Below are 13,565 nucleotides of genomic sequence, written 5' to 3' on the forward strand. Positions count from 1 at the left end.
TAATTTAGAGCATTTTTACAATAATAGACAATTATTAATGTTAGTTTTAATAAGTTTAATAAAATCCAGCGCTCGAAATGGAAAAGATTACGAACCGGAGCGCTCAAAGTTATCAAACTTTATGTGTATTTTATAAAAATAAGAGTGTTAAATGGCTTATCTAGTTCAGACGTTCAACAAATTTTTTCCACGAGACAGAGCGATAATTTTACCGATTTCACGAAACGGAACGGCGCTCCGGTGCGTTCCTGTCCATTTCGAGACCTGATAAAATCATATTAAGTAGGTATATTAATTTATTGCCATTCTTTGTATTACGGTGTATTGGGTTGGGTCGGTACTTATTATTAGCTACCATACGAATAATTTAATCATTACTCTACGACGACATCTTCTTGGCTACGTGTTAGAACTAACATGCTCCTTCCATTTTTAACCGCACTTCCATTATAAACTAACAAGCTCCTCCCATTTAGTCGACAACAGCGCCTTCCTTTACGTAGCCAAGATGTTGTCGTACAATAGTGTGTGACACATTGGTATGTACCATAGAGGTATTAAATAAAGAGGTAAGGAATCGGCTTTCTCATACAACTGAATGAAGCAGGCCAACAATAACCGACAACTTACGAGAAATAACGACGCGATAAAAAAAAATCAGGGCATCACGGAGGATTTACTTTGGTCATTATAACGTGCCCATATAATATAATCTTACCGTGAAAATGTTGCCGCAACTTGATTAACAGCCCGTCTCACCATACCAGCCTGCTTCACCATACTTCCATATTACCTGCCGCCCCTAGGTATGTACTCTTATTCTATACCAGTGGTTCTCATGTGTGGCCACCAGCGCTTTACAGAATAATATTTCAAAAATTTATTTACAAAATTATGAAATTGAATACACATGATTTGTCTTAAATTTCTTTCCACGCTCAAGTGATCCAAAATGTGTTTTTGTGATGAGATCATGACGTGCGAAACAGTCCGTTTCTGAGAATAAAGTCAATTCAAAGAATTGGCAACAATTGCTTTATTAATATTGTCGATTTTCCCTACTACTGTATACTGTGAAAGATCATTCAGTGTAATGCACTTCATAAAAAACAAATATCGAAGCCAGTTGACAGATTGTAAACTTAGAAGCAGCCATGCGGCTCGCATTGGAAAAAAATAATATTGAGGAATTACCATTTGCATTATTATTTAAATGTTCAAATATCTTTTATTAAATGGACTTGTCTATAAATAAATTGATCCATTTTTTTAGTAAATAAATTTAATTTTTGTTTTGTTTAACTTAAAGTGAAATTTGGTGCGGCCACCAGACGTTTCCATTGAACTGTCAATGTCAATTGTGCGGCCATAGATAAATTTCACGTGATAACCACTATTCTATACACATACACACGATGCCTACCTAATTGAAACCAAGATAGGTATGTACACAACTAAGTACGCTTACTGGAGATCTTCACTTGAATAATAAGATGTAGAATTGATATCTCTCTGATAAAGGGGGGGGCTGACAGGGCTCTAGCCTGGGGGCCCAGCGAGGCCAGTCGACCAGATAAGTGAGATAAACACACAACACAAATTTGCTTTAATCGTAAAAAAGTCGCCCGCGGAGTTATTTTCCTTCAATAATGTTATTACTTAAAATTATATGGTTGTACGATAAAAATTTTAATTGTGTATCGACACTCGTCTCGTCAACTCCTAGATTCAAATAGATGTATTCAAATATATAACACAAAACACTAAATATACACATTAATTTTACCGCGTACACTATTTGGAAAACGCTACTGTAGAGCATCACACTGCCTTTATCCTTAGAGATATGTAGGGGGGCCCGCCAAAGATCCCAGCATGGGGGCCCGGTTCAGGATGTGGGGGCCATGATGCCAACACTCTTGTTTTTATTTCTTTGGTCTTTTTCATCCACGATATTATCCAGACCAGAGAACGCAGAATTAATGGGAACTGAAATACCTAATGGGTGTGGAGTAACAGGCAACCGATATCGAGTGTATGTGATACACTTAAACACGTGTCAAGAATATGTCATTCTATTGTAGAACAAGAACTTTTTGTCCACGTGTTAAAACTGTGAACTAACAATCAACTTGTGGCATGCAACAGTTAGCGCTGCAGGCGAAAAACTTTGACCCCGTTTCAGACGCGTTACAAATTAGAACATAAAACTGACTGCGGTAATAAAAACAAGTGTATCGGCAGCTTGAGAATATAGCGGCCGACGGAAAAGTGTACCAGACACGCGTTGACTCATTAGTTCTAGGACGTTCATAAACATACTAGAAAGGCCCCTTTATTCGAATACAAAGGCCTCCTATATTAATACGAGCGCGACACCGGTGTCCGGTCTGAAACGGGCCTAAGTTTACCACATTTTTAAAAATGTAAGCTATATAAGTATATAGTAAGTAGGTGAATTTAATTACTTTTAAATAATTCACCAACCAGGACGCAATATTTAATTGACGCGATTTCACGAGACGGAGCGATAATTTCGGCGACTTCGCGAACCGGAACTGCGTTCCGATGTGTTCCAGTCCATTTCGAGTCCATTTTAAGTACCTACGTATCTATTTAAGTTGTTATAATATTATAGAAGCTTTTCAGTGATTTCGTTGTGTTCTGTAATATATTTTTATAGAGATACGCATACTTTTAAGATATTATATTATATTATAACAACGAATCGATTGCGTTATATGCGTCACAAAAATCGCCGCTGCATTCGTCAACAGCTGCATTGGCAAAATAAAAATAAACGACATTCACATTGGTTGATTGATAAAATAATATTAATATTAAACCGATTATTCATTTCGGATGCTCAAATTATTGCGCACACTAAGTAGATAAGTAAAAAAACAAAAACATTATTTTATGATAACACCATAAAACTTATCTTATATTTTTTTTAAACAATAGTTACCTACTACAATATATGTAATATTGAAAATTTTATTTTCTGTGATTGATATCGGCGAAAAAACATTAATATTACATTATGTACCTATGTAGGTATGTTTACCAACTTTACTGATAAAATTAAAATAAAATGACTTCGAATTCCATTTTCAAAAAAATACATTAGTTGATTAATATAACTAGTCTCACGTGTAAAGTGGGCCTTTGTAGAAATATACCACAATATCTAATATTATTATTATTATTTATTATACCTATATTGTTTTATTTATTAAGGAAACAAACAGTTACATATTGATTACGAAAATTAAAAATAGAATAATGAAAAGTTATTGCAACCAGCAAAGTTTCCATGTACCTATAAATTATAACATAGAAGCCTAACAAGATAGAAAGTAAGAATAGCATAAATATAAAGAAATTACATAGGAAAATTACATGAGAAAAATGAGGAAAAATAATGAATAATTAATTATACTTACATATAAAAATAACATTTTTTTAAATATATGAGTACTTATATATATCTTTTTATACAAAATTTTGAAGATAGCGCGTTTAAATGAAACAGGTGAATTATTATCAAAAGGATCAACAGTGGAGAAATACATATTATTATTATTGTAACTTAAACAAGAGCGGCCACCAGAGGAAACCCACCCCTTCGAGTAGGTTTGGCGAGTCAACAAAACCATTGATAATTTTAAAAAGAAAATATTGATCAGATATAGAACGTCGACTTTCCAAAGATGGTTCCATAAAAGTTGCAGTGGTCAAAAGAAAATTATATTAAAGTATATTAAAATTATTCTAATGGATTCAAGCTCTGTACTATTCCATTTAAGTAATGGAATAGTAGAGAGCTTGAATCCATTAGAATTTAAATTCAAATTCCATCAAGTACCTTCGGTCGATAGTATTAATATTATTAAAGTATATTTTGGCATACGTATTTTATATCAGTGTTTATTTTGAAGGTAAAATTCTAAATTACATTGATTACAGCAGCCACCTAAACAGAAAAACGGTGTGAATCCATTTCTGTATAATATAATAATTTATGATAAACATTGAAGCTAAGAGCCCTCCACCGAAACCCGCCCCGCACCACACTCGGTCTTAATCGAGCGTATCGCGGGACCGTACAATTGGTGATGTGAAGCATCTGAAACAATTTGACTGAGAATGTCCTGGGAGAAGATGCCCAAGACTTAAGTTTCTACACTCAAAGTGAGCTCTGACTGAGTTTAATGAGCTTACTTTAATGCAAAGTGCCAGGGTGAGAAAAGCACAAGGAAATTACGAAAAGAAAATGAAGTTATGTTGCGTACCTATATAACAAAGAAAACTTAGCTGATGATACGGACAGCAAAAATAATGTGAAGAGATATTCACACCCGCAGTAAGACACCGCAATTTTTTTAAAAAGCAAGATAATTAACCTTAGTAACAACCAAGTCGAACGGACCGATGGGCCCAAAAGCTGGTTGGACCGACTTGAGCATTTCCTCCCGTTCGGAGCACATACTCAGATATTCCCAGAGGATGTGGTTGGCTTCCTGTATTTCCCCTCCGCATGGACAAATTTATGATAGACAGTTGAATGCCACTAAATTCCGTTTTACCTCGCCTACTACCGACTGCATTTTCTCTGGTGCATGTAATCATGAAATGACACTCCGCGCTTTGATTCTAACGATGAATATTCAGGGAGTTTCGAATTCAGACCCCTAGGGAACAAAAGAAATACAAATTCTTTAGGTAAATAGAATGTCAGGACCTCATGTCTGACGATCGTGACCCGGATGATTAGCTATCGAACAGCTTTCTCAAATGGTCTACCCACCCTCTCAGCATCCTACGGCACGCAAGACCTGTGTCAGTGGATAGACCCATGACACTCATAAATTAATGCATTCATCAGGATCATCAAATGTTTGCTTTAATATTCTGACACGGTATAAAGATAAGACAGCGCGGACAACAGAAACAGACACTGACTGTCCTAATGATTTATAACCGATAGACCACGCTTATTCGATAACCACTTGTGGATGCGACAGGTCGCAATAAATCGTCGATGAGCACCCATAGATATAGCTGCAGGCCACGTGTTGATACTTTCGGAGTGTCTGGGTATGGGGTATATATAACGTGACCATTTATTTTTTCCCCAAACCGGGACACCTAAACAAAAAGGTAGGTACCTACTTACCGTTTTAGACGCCTCAAATACAATTGACAAGATAGTAATGTTCTCATTTCCCCCATATTTTTTCCACATATTTTTTCATAGTAAGTAGGTACTTACATATTATTTTATTTATTAATGAAAAATACATACCTACAGGAATGAATACATGAAAATTTATCAGGTGTTATATTTTTCCGAAGAATAAATTTTCTTAAGTAGGTAAGTATATCTGGTGTTGATTTCAAAAACGAATGAAATTCTTGGCAGGATTTGTTCGGATTGACTCTTTTAAGGACATCTACTTTCAACTGTGTTTTTTCACTCGTCCACAACTTGTTAATAAGAGAGAAGACGCTTTCTACTGGTGCATTAGTCATTATCATCATCAGGAGCGCGACAATCCGGTGTGAGTCCTGGCCTCCTCCAACAGCTCCTTCCACCTGTCCCTATCCAGTGTGGCCGCTTTCCAATTTGGTACCCCCAGAATACGGCAGTCACTGGCAGCTCCATCCTACCAGCGAATCTTTGGCCCTTCTCTTCTTCTACGTCCTATTGGATTGCTGGACATCACTCTCTTTGCCGGTTCATTGTCATTCATACGGTGCACATGACCTAGCCATCGCAGTCTCCCAATCCCAATTGATTGAACTGCGCTGCAATCTTCGTACAGCCCGTAGAGCTCAGCATTATATCTTCTGCTCCAATTGGTGCCATCCCTGATCGGTCCATATATACGGCGGAGAATTTTTCTTTCAAAGATGTTCAGGGCTCGTTCATTTCGCAGAGTTAATGTCCAGGTTTCCGATGCGTAGGTGAGCACTGGCTTTACAAGTTAGTGTCTTGTGAAGAGTGCTTTTAGTTCGGCGAGATAGTATGCGGGACTTAAAATGTCTTAACAGGCCAAAGTAGCATTTATTCGCAGACATGATTCTCTTGTTGATTTCTTCTGTAATATCATTATGTCGAGTTACAAGAGATCCAAGATATATGAAACTGTCGACCGTATCAAACTTGTATGCACCAATATCTAACTTTGGTGAGACTTCTCGTGGTATGACATAGACAGGCATGTATTTAGTTTTTGCTTCGTTTATTTGTAAACCCATTCGGTGCATTAATGCCGGGCAGACATAAAAATATAGGTATTCAATAATTATTCGAAAATTCTTGAGATTCAAATTAATGGCGCGAAAGTGTTTGAACAACTCCACCCAATTGAAACCGGTTGAAACATTCGCAGTGTTCCATTCAGACACTTTTTGCGGTGTAATGTAAGTAATTATAAAAAAGTGAATACTCATCAAATATTTCTGTATCTTGGTCACAAGTTTCTTTCTTTTCGAAAACGGGACATTTTGGCGTCCCGAAGCGTTGTTCGAGGACACCGGAACACGCCGCCTGAAAACGGGACGTCTAGTCACATTAGGTATATACCCTGAAAAGTGCGAGGGTCCGCGAGGTAAATGAGGAACTCGGTGGCACCTGCTAGATTCTGTTAACACCGCACCTCCCACCGCCTTGAACCCTACATTGCAAAAAAGGTAATTTTTAGATATTTTTATCAGTGATGTCATAACCGTTTTCTGAAAAAAATACCCTGTTTTGTGTTCAGATATTGTATGGAATAAAGTATCGTGTATTCCAAAATCTAAATGATTAACTGAGTAGGTATATTGTATGTATTTCTATTTAGACTAACTTACTAACTATGAATCATGTGACAATCTATGTCAGACTAAAAACTAAAAAAAATCGTCCGTTGCTCAAATTCCATATCGGTGAATGCACTTTTATCAATAAAAATTTGACCCTATCGTATGCGTAACCCATGATTTATATTTGGTCGACTATCACTTAAATATCAAACTTTTAAAATGACATGCATTCCAAATTCAAATAATATTTAGATATTGTGTGATACAAATTTATTTTACTAGTACCTACCGATGCATTTACATGACGACAGTGATCTCTCGCGGGAGTAGGCACTAGAGAGATCATGCATTGCATACGGGCGGCACATAATAAATGACGGAATGAAGGAACGAATACAAATTTACAAGTTGAAACAGACGATGCGATCGTTTCATTAAAAAAAATCGACATGTTTTAAAAATAATCGAAGTATAAAACATCCTGGCATCATAATTGTTGTTCAGTGACGTCCCTAGACAAAATGCCGCCCCATTTTTATACAGTATTTTTTATCATCCGTGCACGTGTCGTTTCTGTTCACCATGGACGTCGAAAGGCAACAGAAGTAAACTAGATATCGCGAACTCGACAAAAAAGTTACAGTCCTGTTAAAACTTTTATGTTAATTAATACATTTTGTTTCCAACCAGTGAGCTGATTTTTTAAATGGAAATATATTTTTGTTATTACTAAGTTTAAGTAACTATTTCTATATAAACCAAATGATTCTTCTCGATTTGCCGCCCTTCGAGTAACTGCCGCCCCCAAGCGACGCTCAATCTGCCTACCCCCACGGGACGTCACTGCTTACTTAATTCACAAAATGAATAGGTAAAAAAATAAATGCCATAGGTACATAAAAACAAAAGTGATTTTACTTTGCAATAAACTGAAAAAAATACACTCATTTTGTTCATGGCAAATCTAGGAGAATCGTCAGGTATACATAGAAAGCTACCTTAACTTAGTAATAACGGAAATATCTTTCCATTAAAAAAATAAGCTCACTGGTTGGAAACAAAATATTAATTATTAATTAGATACTATGAAAGTTTTAACAGGACTTTATTTTTTTGTCGGGTTCGCGATGTCTAGTTTACTTCCATTGTTCTTGGACGTCACGTTCTTGGTGAACAGCAATGACACGTGCATACCTAATTTAAAATTTATCCAAATATGTTTGCCAGTCACTAGCGAGTTTTGGAAGTTATCGGATGTATTTTTAAATGTAGTTACCTATCTGAAACCATAGACTGGCAATATTGTCTATTGAAGCAGGAATGGAATTTTAGTGGTATAACTAGGTATATCGTGTTAGTAATGTATCCATACAACACATTTCTTAGATATTTGAGTCATGGAAGGATGATAAAAAGTGCTGTATAAAAAAAATATGGCGGCATTTTGTCTTGGGACGTCACTGTAAGTAAGTATATATTAAAAATGCATTTTCATATTTTACATAATTAAATCATGAACATTTTCATGTAAATTTAGTTTAATATTCTAGCTAAGAATATTATAAGAAATTTTAAGCTGTCTGTAGTGTCGGAAAACGCTAGATTTAACACCATATGCCAGATGCGAATTATCCAAGCTAGATGCCTATTCAAAAATGATCTGGCAAGAAAAACGCAAAGTTGGCCACGCTCGATTTCTGGCATTTCTAGTCTCGTACTTTCCGGATTTTGGTGCCTGATAAGCATGATACGAGGAAACAGTTTTGAACCCGAAAACGTCGTGTAGCACGCATGTCGTCTAGAGTCTAGACCAGGGGTTCCCAACCTTTTTGTACTCTAGAGCACATTCTAAAATATCGGTAGGGTGGCGGGCACCACCTATTTTTAATCAACAAACTCCTTCCATAACTTCTCATTTTCCCATAATTTATTTTCTTATATTCATAATTTATTAATAAATAATAAACAAAAATGTTTCAAAATAATAAAACTATTATTCAAATTGCATACACACAGAGAAATGTATTTACAAAACGTAAACAAAGTAAACAAAAAACTCAAATACAAAGAAAACATTTTATAAAAAAATAGAATATCAATATGTCAATGTGATCTTTGATTTTTTCCACATGTCTAGTGAAAACAGTCTGTTGTGCAGTTAGACTTGATTTTAGTTGACATATTTGAAGATCTTGGCATAAAAACATCAAATGTCCACTTTTTTCCATTTTCATTTTATTGCATTTCTATATTCCCTGTGTATGATTACATACAACTGTGCAAAGATATATTTAAAAAAAAAATCATAAGTCCCTCAAATCTGCTCTCCAAAATATGCCACTTTTCTAAAAACAGCAATAGTCCAGGCATTTTTGTGTGAAAACAGCAAAGGTCCAGTAGTTCTACACTTTTATCACCAGGCGGCGTTAATAATGTTAGTATACATTCCATACAATTTAGTGTCTGAGCTATCAAATTATCCTTGATTCTTTTAATTATTGCTTTTTATAACGTTTTCTTATGATTGTTTTTATATTTTATCATGGATATTACTAGCATAGACATCTGAAACGTCTCGAAAGAGAAAAATTAACAACACCAAGCAACGTTTTTACCAAAACGGTGACTTTCATTATTGTTCAGTTGATAGTTCGGATCAGTTGAATAGGGTGGTATTGGATGCAATAAAGAAAATTCTAGGCCCTTCATTATAAAATCTAAAAAGACCGGAAAAGAGATTTTTTTAATATCAAATATAGGTTAAAACTTTGGCATTTTTCGGTAAAAATTTGTAGGCTAGCTTTGCGAACATTTCAGTTTCTCTCTGGGCTGTGGGATAGATTTAATGTAGTGAAGAAAAATCAAATGCAAGTCACGATTGCATTTAAAACAACATAATGGTGGATTAATTCCATTGAAAGGAGCTAAAAAAAATATATTTTAAAATGAGCTAAATATTTACAAAACTCAATAAATGCATCGTTTAATTTGTTGATAGTGAAGGTGTCAGACGAAGCTAATCGGTTTTCTTTTTTCGTGTTAACTATCAATTCATGGTGGAAATCCATTGTGTTAATGATTTAATTTAATAAAACACATTTTTTTAGTACTTATTCCACTTTTAATAAATAAATCTGGACAGGTTTCGTCCGCCTTAGAGGGACATTTTCAACTGTTGAAAACAGTTGGCAGAAAAACAGAGACGGACGAAACCGGTCCACATTTATTTATTTAAAGTGGAATAAGTAGATAATAAAAAATGTGTTTTATTAAATTAAATCAATAATAATAATATGAAACTAATCATTATCAACTCGCACATAATTAAAACATTTTTTTAAATATTTAATTCTTGATTTTTTACATACATTGAAGTCGTTTGTTAATAGGTAAATAATATGTTCAAACCTTATTAAAAGTTGTATTATGATTAAAAAATAACAGAAATGTATATTCTTTATTTTATTTAATAAAATTATAGTTTTAGTCATACTATTTACATTTCGATCTTTTCAATTTTGCAATAAAAACAACACATGTCCATAAATTGTGTAAAAACAGCAAATGTCACACTCATTCTTTTTTAAATATCTATTTAACCGAAATAAATTTAATATAATTTTTACATTCATATAGTGCATATAATGTTTCTCTATAATTCCTCATTGTTCAATTAATAAAATTTCTCTTGACAACCAAGATATTACGTTTTTACCCTCTCCTGAAAAAAAAGTGTTTTGTGACATTTGCTGTTTTTATGCCAAGATCTTCATTTTTTTCTTTCTTACTTCAGATTTAAGTGGATAATTCACATCAAAAGTGGCATGAATTGTCTGAAAGTGTCGTTCAACATTATGTTTTTTCGGCAATGTAGTACTACTACCATACAACAAACAGACGCATTTATTTTTCACATTAAAGAAACAATATGATTCCTCCCAGTCAGTGTTAAAATTATAGGTTCGTTGTCTTTACTCGGTCCACTCATTTTAGAACTATATAGAAGGAATATCAAAACTCCTAATTCGTATTTCGTCAGACGAAGATGTCTCCTAGCTAACTGTCGCGACCCGAACGGGGCAGCAATCACAATCACAATGACAACAACGCGGTTACAGGCGGGGAATGCTATTTGCACATCACTCCTTGTACACGCCGAAAACCCGAACTGAGCCGATGATCGCCGAAGCAATCGGGACGGTACGAGCACGTGACTACTTTCACGTGCTTCGGCGTTCATCGGCTCAGTTCGTGGCGTTCGTTCACTTCGGGTTTTCTGCGTGTGTCAGGCTAGCGTGATAATTCTGTCTCTGTGGAATAGTGGCGGGCACATACGAATCGTTCCGCGGGCGCCATGGTGCCCGCGGGCACGGGGTTGGGAACCCCTGGTCTAGACTGTTGACAGATGCATAAATAAAATTATCGTTTTTCAGGAATTCCAGTGGCGCCTTTAATGTCGTATAGTGTCCGACGCGTCCATTGATTTTGAGGCCCGCCCTAATATAAAAAAAATGGCAATTGAGTTTTAATTATCCAAATGCATGTGTTTAATTTAAACTATTTAATATTTTTATTTCGCTTGTTTTATTCAAACGTGGTTTAGTTTTAATTAAATTTATTCATTTAGGTAAGCAATCCGCCTCCAGAAAAATCCTTGTGTCCCGAAATCTGCTATCAAAGATGCAGTTTTATAATATTCGCAATTTCTGCTTTGATTTTCTGTCTCTTAGCAATTCATTATCTGCCTACTTATACGCGACGTCGCTAATTTAACATTGTCAAATGCGGTAGTATTATTACTAAATTTATGAAGAATACGCATATTATTTAGATTCTTGTATAACACAACCATGGATACTCCAAACCAACCGCTCCGCACGAGCGTATCACGAGGCCCTACGTTTGGATGTAAATCATCAGCAGTTGTTTACGCCTGGGAATGTCTCAGGAGGACATACCGAAGACTGAGCTCGCCACGCTCTCGAGTGAACTTTGACTGAGTTTAATGAAAGACGTAATTTAATAAAAAGTGCCATGGGAGAGAAAGGCACGGAAATAAATGAATTTAAAGATATACCTATATGATACAAAGCCAAACCTAAAACAATACTTCCGGACAAACAAAACTATGCGAAGAGATCTTCACGTCCGCAATAAGACGCCGAAATTTTGATTGATGGTCTCCATGACAGGTTTGCAGACCCCGTTTATTTATTTTTTACTAATCGGTTGCGTCATTTGCGTCATTGAAAATCGCCGCTGAAAGGTCAGGATTGGAAACCATCCCTCGTGATAGTGAGGGTTACATGTAAGTTGTACGTATGCAGTTCTTCGTGGGACACTTATTCGTGCGCCGCAGTACGTGAAACATGAGTTCGTGCAACATTTAATCAAATGACGAGTTCTTCGTTGAACATTTCACCGTAGAATACGTATTCTACAACATGTGGCGCTAGTTTGCTGGTCCAATTAGATTCAATACGAATTTTATGAGATGTCTTTATTGGTTTTAAATAATTTATGGTTAACACTACATAAATAATATACCTATACGATGTGATTGTATTTATAATCTACTTACCTACCTATTTTTTAATGTGTGTTCCTTGTATTACGATGGTTTTATTACGTATTTTTAAGTGTTTTATTTAGACATTAATATTGTAAGTTACCGAAATAGCAATATTTTGTTAAATATTATAAATAAATAATATTAAATTAATAATTCCCTGTGTAATATATTAGTATTAGCTAGTATTAGTATATTAGTAAGTAATATTGCACTTTAATGGTATAAATTATCAACAGCTATTGGTGGTAATTGTAGGGTTCTAATGCAAAAGTGACTATTTCCAAAATTGACGAAAATGAGTTAAGTATGCACAATTATACATTGGTATGCCAGGAATCGATTGGCATATTTGTTTTCGACCAAATCGCGATATTTTCATATGATTTTGCTGTTTGAAAATTGCGATTTTTTTCAAAACGAACTATTTCTAGTATGAACATTATTCTGTTTTATTTCAAAATTACTATTTATGTGTGTAGCCAAAACTGACTATTTTCCATTAAACTACAACACGAGTGATAAACAAATGAAAAATGGGTGTACGAAACCCAATCTTTCCAATATGTTTTCTTCTGAGATTTTTCTAATAGGTGTGTATGTATGTTTGTGAGGTTTTCCAAAATAGTGTACCTATTCTATGTTCGGCGGTATTCTAACTTCGGGTAATTACATATTATATTATTTTCGAACATTATAATTAAGTAGGTACGTATTAATTATATAAAAACATTTCTACGGAAATATGTTCCATAATGTTATTTTTATGTAGGAACCTACAGTACATAGTGTAATCAATCGTCCGTATAACAAACAAGATGATTCAATAAAATCGTCTACTTACAACAAACGTTATTTGCAACGAATTAAAATTGTACGATCCTACGACATGCAGTGTAATGAAAAATCCGGAATTTATACCGTAATCTGACCCGAGTATATATTTTTAATTGGCATTAGTTCCGCCATGTGATTTAAAATAATTTATTTTGTTAGGTACCATACATCACACGTCTCGAACTCTCAATGGTCTGCAGGATACGACTTTTTAGAAGAATAATAATTGTAACGAAAAATTAATGAATAAAGTTTAATGCTGGTCAGGCGCGCACACAGAATAATAGTTTGCGGGGGAGCATATCGAAAAATATATCCATAATTTATTTTTCATTTTTATGGCGAC

The sequence above is a fragment of the Rhyacophila brunnea genome, unplaced genomic scaffold (assembly GCF_057557595.1).
Source record: "Rhyacophila brunnea isolate RB1 unplaced genomic scaffold, BYU_Rbru_1.0 scaffold_14, whole genome shotgun sequence".
Lineage (NCBI taxonomy): Eukaryota > Metazoa > Arthropoda > Insecta > Trichoptera > Rhyacophilidae > Rhyacophila > Rhyacophila brunnea.